A 10,987-nucleotide genomic window follows, 5' to 3' on the forward strand; every position below is an offset into this window, starting at 1 on the left:
GAAACACCAATCCAAAAGAACTATACACCCCAGTGTTCATTGCAGTACAATTCATAATAGCCAAGACTTGGAAGCAACCTAGGTGCCCATCAGTAAATGAATGGATCAAAAAACTGTGGTACATTTGCCCAATGGAATTCTATGCAGCAGAAAGAAGGAATGAGCTCCTATCCATTGCGACAGCATGGATGGAACTGGAAAGCATTATGCTAAATGAAATAAACCAGGAGGTGAAAGACAAATACCATATGATCTCACCTTTAACAGGAACCTAATCAACTAAACAAACAACAAAGCAAAATGTAACCAAACACACTGAAATAGAGAACAGGTTGATAGGGACCAGAGGGGAGAGGGGAGGGAATTTCAGGGGAAAAGGGGAAGGGTTTGCAGGAACAAGTATAAAGGACACATGGACAAAAACAGGGTGGGGGTGGAAAAGAGAGGGAGGTGGGAAGGGCTGGGGGGCTGGGCTGGGATGGGAGTAAAAGGCAAAAAACTATACTTGAACAACAATTAAAAAAGTAAAAAAAAATTACAAGAAAAAAATAAATAAAAAGTATTTTAATGGTTATATAAAAGAAACTGACTTGAGTTATCTTTGTTTTGATTCTAAATTCAGTAACCTTACAAAACTCACATTCCAATAATTTATCTATAGATTATTTTGATTTTTCTCTCTCTAAATAATGACAGTTTGATTCTTCCTTTTCAGTCCTTGTGTCTTTTGACTCTTTTTCTTGCCATCGACTGGCTAGAACCTTCAACACAATGGTGCATAGAAATGTCTTGTTCTGATTGTGAAAGAGAACATTTTACCATTAAGTAATTGTAGACTTTTTGTGGATACTCTGTGTGGACTGATGGTGATCCTGGGGAGTGCTCTTTGGTTGCCTGGCAATGAAATGGTCGGGACCGGGGGACACTGCCTCTCCCCAGTTCAGCGGAGGAGCAAGCCTGAGCCTGATTTTACTGGGAGTGGATGCTCTCCTTCCTCAAGGTGCCTGAATCCAATAAGATCATCAGTAAAAATGAAAACATGAGCACAGGAAGACTTGAACACAAATTTTCATGGCAGCATTTTCACAATAGCCAAAAAGTGGAAACAACCTAACTGTCCATTAACTGGTAAATGGGTAAATAAAATGTGTTATAGTCATACGATGGAATACCATTTGGCAATAAAAAAAGAAGGAAGTACTGATATGTGCTGCGGTGTGGATGGACTACAAAACCATTCTACTCAGTGAGAAAAGTCATTAAAGAATGCATTGTATGATTCTATTTATGTCAAATGCCAAAGGATAATCAGTAGAGACAGAAAATAAGTTAGTGTTATCTAGGGCTGGGAATGGGCACAAAAAGTGGCTGTAAATGAACATGAGCTTTCTTTTTAGGGTGAGAGAAATGTTCTAAAATTAGGTTGTGATAGTTGTACAACTATAAATAAAATAAAATTAATTGAATGATACACTTAAAATAGGTGGATTTTGCCCTGGCTGGTGTGGCTCAGTGGATTAGGTGCTGGCCTGTGACCCAAAAGGTTGTCAGTTGGATTCCCAGTCAGGGCACATGCTTGGGTTGTGGGTCAGGTCCCAAGTTGAGGGTGTGCGAGAGGCAACCAGTTGATGTGTTTCTCACACATCAGTGTCTCTCTCCCTCTCTTTCTCCTTCTCTTCCCCTCCCTCTAAAAATAAATACATTTTAAAAATCTCTTAAAAATACGTGGATTTTATAGTATAGACATTATACTTCAATGAGGCTTTTTTTTTCAAGGTCAATAAAAGCAGCTGATGTTTCATAATAGTTATCTGACTGGTTTCCTAAACAGAGCTGTCTTGGTGTCTAGGTCCTCACTGATTATTCCCTGCGTCCAGGGCTGCTCTGATGCTTACATGGAAGTTAGGATAGCAGAGAGCAGGTGACTATGGCAAACAAATCACTGAACGGGCTGCTGGCTGCTCAGGTGTTTGCCACCTAAGTCCTAACTGTGTGTCCTTCAGTAAAAGCCACTCCTACTGTTAAATAATAATGAACTGTGTAGCTAGGCCACAGAGTACACACCTTCCTGAACCCCATGGCAGAACCAGGGATGCTCTGGCCCTCGCTTGTCTCTGCCTTGCATTATAAGAAAAAGGAGGAATTGGACTTTGTTTTGCTGAAATGTTCCACAATTCCCTCCTAACCCACCCAAAACAAAACCCGTTCAATGTATGCATATCACATGTCGTTACAGTGTTTGCCTTCACCTACTTCTAATCCTAGTTTGCTAACATTGTTATTGTGGATGTTGAATGATTGAACTTTTTTCTCCATCTGTTGAGGTATTTATATTTCTCCTTGAAGATGTTAATGCAGTGGGTTACACAGATTAATTTTCTAATAATCCAACCCTCCATTCATGAGACAAACCCAATGTGGTCAATGTAGCAGACGCTGTTGGTGCCCGACCCAGATCCCCTACAGTCCTTTCTACTAGTCTGGTGTCCACATCCCCCAGCTGCTGCCAGTGATGTTGCTCCAGCACATACCAGTCGCACCCACATGGTTCTCCAGAGACTTGCCCCTGTTCGATTGAAATTGCCTCACTAGAATGTACTTATTTAAAAGTAATACCCTACAGTGACCCTAGAAATACCTGTGGGCGAGACACTGTGTAGGGGCTCCGGAAAACACCAGAGAAGAGTTGCAACAGAGATGTCAACCAGCCACAATCATTGGTCACCACAGTGCTGGCGTAATGCACTCACGAATTGAGTGCTGTGATGGCAGAGATAAAGGCTATTCGTGAGCACAAAAGCATGGTGTCCCTCACCAAGGCTGACCTTGCTACCACCATCACCATACCTGTCAACAACAGAGACTGCTATTGAGCCTTTGATTGTGCATGAATCTTTGAGGAGACCAACCAGTCACTTAGTGGCACTTGTTTACATAAGACCCCTTGCACCCTGGAAAGGCAGCAACTGAATATGATTGACATATTTTCTAAGTGTGAGTTTACCTTTCCTACCTGCATTGGTCAGCACCTTGGGCTCACAGAGTATCTGATTTCACTGACATGGGATCTGTCACTTAGGATCAAGGGAATGAATTTATGAGAAAGAGGTTCAGCAGTGGGCACGAGCCTGTGTGGTTCACTGGTCCTGCTACATTCCACCTCATTCATCAGCTGTTAGCCTGACAGAGCAGTAGAATGGCCTCTAAGAAACACAGCTTGGAGATGATATCCTGCAAAGATGGAGCACTAGCCTTCCAGATACAGTATGTAGGTTAAAGCAGAGGTTGGCAAACGATCATTCAAAGACCAAATCTGGCTGGCTGCTGTTTTACAAAAAAAATTTATTGGACCACAACCACACTCATCATCTACATAGTGTCTGTGGCTTATATGGTCCATCGATGGAGTTGAGTAGTTGTGTCAGACACTGTGTTGTCCACAGAACCTAAAATATGTATTGTCTAGCTTTTTACATAAAAAGTTTGTTGCTCTTGCCCTAAACTGGTGGTCACCTTATGGTCCTGTGTTACCACTAGAAACCAAGGAATGGGAAGGACGATGGCCCTGTTCCAGAAACCCACTTGGAAAACTTACACTTTTAGTTTCTGAAACTTGAGACTGTTGAAGAACTAGAGGTTCTGGTTTCTAGAAAGGGGACACTTCCACTAGGGAACACTTAACTTACGGCTGTTGTTGCCATTGACCATTCTAGGCTCACTGTGCCAGTAGCCCAGCAGGAAGAGAAAAGGGATACCATATTTAGAGGGGTAATTGGCTGACAATCATGATGAGGTAGGGTTGTTGCTACATAGTGGTGGCAGGCAAGAATATATTTAGCATTCCTGTGAGCCACTGGAGTATCTCTTGGTATTGTCACTGTAACTTGGCAAGTATTTGTTCAGACATCAGCATGGTAACCAAAATCTCAGACTCTTCAGATGACACCACCAGGTAAGCCACCTAAACCAACAGCATGCTGGCTCCCGTTGAGGAATATAGAAGGGGGTGGTAAAGGAAATAGTATCAGTCTGACCTTAGGGCAGACTGCAGCAGTAGAGGCTGTAGTTTCATCCCACTAACTTCTCTATTAAGTTCTCCTAGAAATTGTGATCAACCGGAACCCTGGAGAAGGTGTAAAGAATGGAGTGAACCTAATGGGCAAAGCAGGTGGACCTGAGTGGTACAAGGGGTGGAGCATAGCAGACAACGTTGGTGCTCTGTCTGGATGTCCTGGGTTTCATTTTATTGGTTCAGTGCACCCATTCTTCTCCATCTGCTGAATGCGATGCTGCTAATGGCTCACACCTGCTACATTTTCCAGGCGCTTCCCCTTGGTAGATTGGAGCAACGTCACGAGGAGTCTAGTCGTCTGGAAGTGATGCAGTACTCATCCCTTTAACAGTCGGTAATCAGTGACTGCCTAATGCCTGATATGGAGGTACAGAAGTCTCACTTCCTTGTCATAATGGGGCAAAGACTGGCATGGTGTGTACGTCAGAGGCCCTGGGAGATTTCAGGGGCCAAGGCTACACTGAGCTGAAACCACACTCTTGCTTTGCTTCTTTTTTTTTTTTTAGGGTTAGTTATGAGGCTGGACCTCCAAAGATGCTGTTGATATGCTGATGGGTCTAAAACAGGCAGCGCAGGGTTATGTTTGGCCCAAGATTTCTCATGTCATTATGAAATTTCTCCCTTAAAAAGCTCGATTGTATCTTTTCTGCTTTTGTACAGTTTTTTTAAATGTTTTTTCTAATGTCTAAAGTTGTGATGCTAAGTTTGTTAATGTTGAGCCTCTTTTGTGCTTACTTAGTAATACATAATTATCCATTTTCCTCAAAATAAGACTTTAGCAGCATCTCATAAGTATTAAATATGACTTTACCATTCAGTTCTAAGAATTTATGATGTCCATTTTGACTTTTTTAACCCCCAAATAAAAGTTTAAATTTCCAAATACATGGTAGTATTTTTACTTGTCTTTTGTTACTGATTTTTAACTTTATGGGTGTCAAGTAAGTGTGCACGTGCTATGAATTTGTTGAAACTGATTGAGACTTGTTTTACAAACTATGATAAATATTTTGTGCTCAAAAAGAATGTATATTCTGCAGCTGGTGAGTGCGGTATTCTATACTTACCTTTTTCATTAAGCTTGTTGATTGTGTTACTCAGATTTTTTTCTATATCCTTATTTTTTGGTCTGTTTAATTTACTATGAGGAAATGAAGTTAAACTCTTCTAAGGTGGTGAATTTGTTCATATATTATGAGGCTATCTTATAAGGGCATAAAGTTTAGAACTATCTTTTCCTGATGAATTGAAGTTTTATTATTATGTAGTGGCAATTATGCAAAGATCTCTATGTAGATCTTTATCTCTAGAAATGCATTTTGCTTTAAAATCTCATATTTTGTATAATAGTATAGCTACACAAGATTTCTTTGATTAGTGTTTTTCTAGTCTATTTTTCCCATGTTTTGACTTTTAGACTTTGTTTAAATGTTTTAGTTGAGACACTTATAAAGAGCATAAAGTTGGATTATTTTTAATCCAGTCTGACAGTCTTTGACTTCTAATTGTGTTGTTTAGAGAAATTCCACTTATTAAGATCAGTTTTCTACTTGGTATTACCTTCATTTCATCATCAGAATATTCACTGATACTTCCTAGTAGCTCCTCCTCACCGGACTCCTCTCTCCCAGGCCTGTCTCTGTTAAAGTGTTATACTTCCAACCTCATTAACATCTAAGTCCATTAACAGGCTTGGCCATGTAATTGGTTAATTTATTTTATCAATTCAAAGTAAGTACAGTTGACTGGGCTACTTCTGAGTAGAAACTTTGAGAGTCACCATGTTGTTCTGAGTTGTTCCCTGATACAGTAATAGGGTGTTCCAGACTGAAGGCATTCCTTTGGTCCAGGTCCCAGATTGAATATCTAAAGCCAGCTGAAGACTGGCATGTAATGCGAGTGAGGAATAAACCTTAGGTCTGTAAGGCTATCCTGCATTAATAATTACTAAGTAATGCAGGATAGTCTTACAAGATCTGATTAATGCATGTTCTGATTAATTTTTTCTACCCTATTATTTGCTTTCCTCTATTTCTCTGTCTCTCTCATTCTTCCCCTTTTTCTCCTATTATGCTTTCCTCTTGACTGATTTTTAAGTTTTTTCATTTCTTTTCTCTCCGTAACATTTTGGAATTACAGCCTGTATTTTTAAAGTTATTTTCCTATCTATTTTAACTTTTATAACAAGTATCCATTAGGATAGATGATGTCATGCATTTGGAATAAACAATTCCAAATTCTCAGGGGCTTAGAACGATAAAGATTTCTACACTTCCTCTCAATATAGGCTGATGCAGGATCTACCATTTGGGAACGTGAGTTGGAGCAAGATGAAGGAATAGCTTATAGTGGTGCTCAAATGCATCTGCCTTGGGTCATTTCTCATAAAAGCACATGTGACAACCAAATTCTTAGCTGCAGGAAAGTGCAATTCTCCTGTGTGAGTAGGAGAGAAAAACTTGAACGATTGGTTAGGAGATGTACTGTCTATAACAGTTTGCCCTCCTGCTTATTGCTCTTTCTCCCATGGAGACTGCACTTGTTCCCACCTCAAGGGAGACAGCCCCAAAGTCCCGTCTAGTTAGAAAGTTTAGCTCAGAGTCAAGTCTCCTCTCTGTTGGGGGTGCATAACGGTCTACAAAAGATCCTAATGTGATGACTCTTGATACAAGCCCTCTGAGTCAAAAAGACAAATTATGTTCATTGCATGCTTCCAATATACAATGACGAAACACGCATAGCATAACTAGAAAAGTACTCACATTTGGAAAAGAAAACTTTGATACATAGCAGTCACTGCTCCATGCTAATTTTGAAATTTTGGTAGACAAATATTGTTAAGGCCCTGCATCTTTGAGGTGGGAAATGTTCCTTGATTAAATCTACTCTCCAGAGACTGGAGGGGTTTCTTTTTCTATTGTTCTCTGTGGCCCTGACTTTACCTTCTGGAAAGTTCTTCCTTTTCCCTTATCTTCTTGACCACATCTGAAATAGAGGGCAACAGAACCTCCAGTGGGTCATGCAGTTTTCTCGGTTCTTTTCCTGCCCTACTTCCCCAAACTCAATACACTTCTTGTCTATTTGATTCCATCAGCTGTATGTGCCAGTGTCCACAGTTCTTTATAAGATGTGCTTTCTTAGGGTGTTACATTTCTCTTCTCACACACATGCATTTTTCTACATTCCCACCACTCTAATATCAGGTAACTTGAGCCTACTAGATGTCACTGGGGAAGATTCATAAGTTATTTTGTCTAAATAAGCAATTTTCGGATACCACACCCTAATTGGCTTTTTGCCCTGAAGTTCTTCATCCATCCAGTGGTTTTTCACAAAGTTATAATGGGCACACCTTCACTTACATGCCTGCCTCAAAACTGAGTTGTAATTGGTTTCTGTTGCTCAAAGATTTTCATACATTTGATTTTTACCTTTTGGTGTGATGAGGTGGTTTTCTTTTTGATCTCTGCAAGTCCATGAATTTTTATATTTTCTACTATCTTCCTGTTTGCAAAGATGCAGATTCTTTTGTGAATTCAGGAAATGGTCAGATGCAGTCAACAATTACCAACATTCACTAGTGAAGTTTTGTTTTCCAGCTTCTTGCCCTAGGTATTTACGGTCTCTATAACCTTTGACAAGTTACTTAACCTTTCTGTGTATAGGTCTCTTCAATTTACAATATTGAGCTAATGATAGTATCTTCTTTTTAAAAATGTTTTATTTATTTATTTTTAGAGAAAGGGGAAGGGAAGGAGAAGGAGTGGGAGAAAAACATCAATGTGTGGTTGCCTCTCATGTGTCTCCTACTAGGGACCTGGCCTGCAACCCAGGCATGTGCCCTGACTGGGAATCGAACCATCAACTCCTTGCTTCACAGGCCCATGCTCAATCCACTGAGCTACACCAGCCAGGGCAATAGTATCTTCTTTAGAGGGATTTAAAGTAATAATTCAAGTAAACCCTTACAATGCTCTGTGGCATGTACAAGTGTTTTCTATGGTAATTATTACTACTTGTCACAATGTAAGCACTTCAGTTTACATCTCTTGCTGTAGACAAAATTCCATCTCTCCACTGACAGAGATATGGCTTTAGCCAGATCATAATAATAGAGCATCTATGCTTTATGGGTTGTTCTGCCCTAAGTAATTCTGCATGTGAACATCAGTCATTCAGCCCATGTTGAGCTAAAGCATGGCTGGTTCAACTGCTTTCAATAGTCTCTATTCTAAAGGGAAGATCCTGCCTCACATCCTTCCTGCAGTTTTCATTTTCCCAGCTCCAGATACCCTGCACATAATTAACCAAAAAGGAAAAGGCAACACTTGGCAAGGCAGTGCTCTCTAAACTCACACAGGCAAACAGCGTTTTCCTATCTTCACCTTGACCCTCACTCCAAAAAAGTTGTAGTGTCTCAGAGACATCTCTGATTCAAACACACTTGAGAAAGCTCATTACCAAACAGAATGCTAGCCACTCAATCTAAATTATCTGAATCAGGTGAAGGGTGACTCTTCCCCCCTCTTCCCCCAAAAGGTGAAATCAACTCTATGTCTTTCAGGACCAAAAAGAGCTGGCAATCTATAAAAGACTCCAAAAGAATCCTAAAGTCTGGCTCTAAGTAATTATATCTAGATATAATTTTAGATTATAAATAAAATGGACATACAATTTTATCAAAACAGAGTTTACTCTCCACAGTTTTAAAATCTGCTCTTTTCACTTAGCAGTGTTTTACTAACATACTTGATGTTGATACATTTACGATACTGTTTTTACTAGTTTTATGGTATTCAGATATATGAATGGAACAGCTCCCTGTACTTGGACGTCTGGGTTGTTTCCTGAGACTCCCTAGGACAATAACGATGTGATGAACATTCTCGAAATTAAATTTGGAGAGCCGATTTATTTATTAACCTTGAGATTTTTTTTTAAGATGTGGTTCCCCTAAGTCTTGCCCATCTTTGAAAATAATCCACTTGTAAGGAAAAATTTTTATTTTTTTTAAATTTTTTGTTCCTTTTTATTTAATTATTTTTTGAGTACAGTTGTCTGTAGAAAAAAATTTAAATATCTTAACTTGAATGTTCCATCTATTCCCAGTTATTTCCATCTATTTCCATCTATTTCTGTGTTTAATTGGCACAGACACTATTATTTATCAGTATGTACTATGTGTCCTATACTTTACATTCTTTACTTAAAACACCCAAGAACCTTTTGTGCTGTGTTATTATCCTCATTTAAGAAATGAGGCTCAAAGAAATAGAGTAATATGTCCAACTAAGGTCACAGCTAGGAGAGCAGAAAACTTGAATTCTTTTCTGTCAGACTTCAAAGTTCAGAAACTTACTCTGACACCATATTTCAAAAGAGATAACATAATTAAATTTCTTTATTGATCCAACAATATTTTAGATTCAGTGTGGAAGGTGATAATTTAAAACTGTCAGTGAATGAATTTGCAAAATGAATAACTACTAAAAATTAGAAATTAATATGTTTAGTTATAAGGCAGCTGAAATCAAGAGACACTTCTAATTTCCTTTGATCCCCAAAACACAGTGTGTACCATCTGCTCTGAGCTGGGTGAATGCTCAGGCTAAACTCATGCTCTTAGTGCCTGTCCTAAACTCTGTAAGAAGTCTCTGTTCATGAATCTAACTCTCTGCCCTTATAGATGATCTTTTCTCCCTTGGGCATTGTCAAAACATAAGTACTAATGCCAGCATGTTTTAATTTAACAGAGAAAATGTTTGAAGCGTTTGCCACATTCCTTGTTCTTAAGGTTGTGGAACATAGATTCCGGTTGGCTCCTTTCTGCCCACCCTTTGATCTAAATCTGTCTACCTTTTGGAGGGATCAGCTTCTACCAATTTAAAGATAAATGCACTTTGTTTGTCCTGTAGGTCAACTGCTGAAACTGAACTTGTTGGTTTATAGTTTCCCATTACTACGGTATTGAGGCTGCCTTTCAGGAAAGTTGAGCCCCTCACTCATTGGCCACCCTTGGCATGCATCAGTTAGGGCAGGTTCACCTACAAGAAAGAATGCCTCAAAGCATAGAAATTTTCTTGTTTCAAACCGGGCAGTTCCAGAGATGATGGGCAACTCAAAATGTCATCAGTGATCCAGTTAACAAGATGGCTACCATGGCTCTGGGCATTAGGTCCTCCCCCCCCCCGAAATTCTTACCTGAGGATATGTTTACTGAGTTGAAAGAGAGATGAAGGGCCCCAGCTGGTGTAGATCAGTGGATTGAGCCCAGGCCTGTGAACTAAGGGACCGCGGTTCAATTCCTAGTCAGGGCACATGCCTGGGTTGCAGACCAGTTCCCAGTGAGGGGCACATGAGAGGCAACCATATGTTGATATTTCTCTCCCTCTCTCCCTCCCTTCCCCTCTAAAGATAAGTGAATAAAATCTTTTTAAAAAACCTCTAAAACAAGAGATGAAGGGAAACAGAAACATCGACATGAGAGAGAAACAGTGATTGGCGGCCTCCCATACACACCCTAATCAGGGATCTAACCTGCAACCTAGGTATGTGCCCTGATCAGGGAAGGAACCCAGAACCTTTTGCTGCATGGGGTGGCCCTCCAACCTACTGAGTCACTAGGCCAGGGCTAGGCTTTAGGTCTTCATACTACTTTTAAAGAGAAAAAGGGGAGCAGAGGAAACACCTTTCCTGTTCATCAGGAAGGAACTATTTTCCAGATTTTCTCCCTATGCCTGTAGGTGGGAAGTGGGTCCCATGGCCATGTCTGACTAACTGGCGAGAGAGGCTGAAAATTATCTAGTGAAGGCATTTAAAATCCCCATGATTGGCTTAGGCCAGTCATTGTTTATGTGTATTCAGCCTTTTGTCCCTACGTTTTTAGTGCTTTTTTTGATCCTTCACTTTCACAGT

Source organism: Sturnira hondurensis, unplaced genomic scaffold, assembly GCF_014824575.4.
Source record: "Sturnira hondurensis isolate 20B ecotype Veracruz unplaced genomic scaffold, ASM1482457v3 Scaffold0021143, whole genome shotgun sequence".
In the NCBI taxonomy this organism is placed as follows: domain Eukaryota; kingdom Metazoa; phylum Chordata; class Mammalia; order Chiroptera; family Phyllostomidae; genus Sturnira; species Sturnira hondurensis.